We start from the raw sequence: 814 nt of genomic DNA, 5'->3' as shown, positions 1-814 counted from the left end.
CGTCAAGCTCTTAAGCGTCAGGGCTACGCACCTGACGCAATTGGTGCTTATCGCACTCTTGCTATCAGGTAGAAAGCCTCAAGCCTACAATCGCGGCCATAAAGCGCACACGCCATACTAGCGCACAAGCCAGCCTTAGGGCCCCCAAGCTATAAGGCTAGCGCACAAGCCTTAGGGCATAACGCGCACACGCCCGCGTAAGCTAGCGCACAAGCCTACGTAATGGGGGCACTTGACGCCCCTTTACCTTGTTGCAATAGGGCACTCTAAGTGCCCGCTGGCTTTGAGCGAGCGCATCCGCGCTCCGCTCACTGGCTCCACTGCGATTCTCCTCATAAAAGAAAGTCAGAAATCACGGATGGTCTCCGGCCTCAGGCAACATATAACAGTACGGTACACACCAACCCAATCTCGATGAGAAAGAAAAGAAAAAGCCCGGAAAAGAACCGATGACTGACGCACTCTACTCGTTACCACTGAACGACGAAGCCTGGAGCGGAAGGAGGGACTTGAACCCTCAACCTCAGCCTTGGCAAGGCTATGCTCTACCATTAAGCTATTTCCGCCAGCTCCGGTAGTGGCGAAGCACTACTGAGCAATTCACGTTTCACTTGATACGGACTACTTCTGTTTTCCGCCGGACCACACTCTTGATCTCCGATCGAGCTACGAGCACGAGTAGGTAGGCGGCTAGGGGGGCGGCTGGGAAGGAAAGGAGGGGGGACCTTTCTTTTTGCTTCGCGCCAGATGATGATTAGTGGGTCAGGGGAGGTCTGTGTGTGCTCTTTCTCACTATCACTAAAGGGGCGGGCCA

At 54.5% G+C, this 814-nt stretch overlaps 1 non-coding gene across 1 annotated transcript; it reads right to left on the bottom strand.

Annotated features, from left to right (window-relative positions):
* Nucleotides 1–494: 494 nt before the first annotated feature.
* Nucleotides 495–566, bottom strand: TRNAG-GCC (transfer RNA glycine (anticodon GCC)). The gene has a single exon. It is a non-coding gene; the product is annotated as a tRNA-Gly (tRNA).
* Nucleotides 567–814: the final 248 nt, after the last annotated feature.

Source organism: Aristolochia californica, unplaced genomic scaffold (genome assembly GCF_029961685.1).
Source record: "Aristolochia californica isolate CCGP_79_NKW_82.1479 unplaced genomic scaffold, dmAriCali1.0.hap1 SCAF_267, whole genome shotgun sequence".
In the NCBI taxonomy this organism is placed as follows: domain Eukaryota; kingdom Viridiplantae; phylum Streptophyta; class Magnoliopsida; order Piperales; family Aristolochiaceae; genus Aristolochia; species Aristolochia californica.
This window is presented reverse-complemented; position numbering and strand designations above follow the sequence as displayed.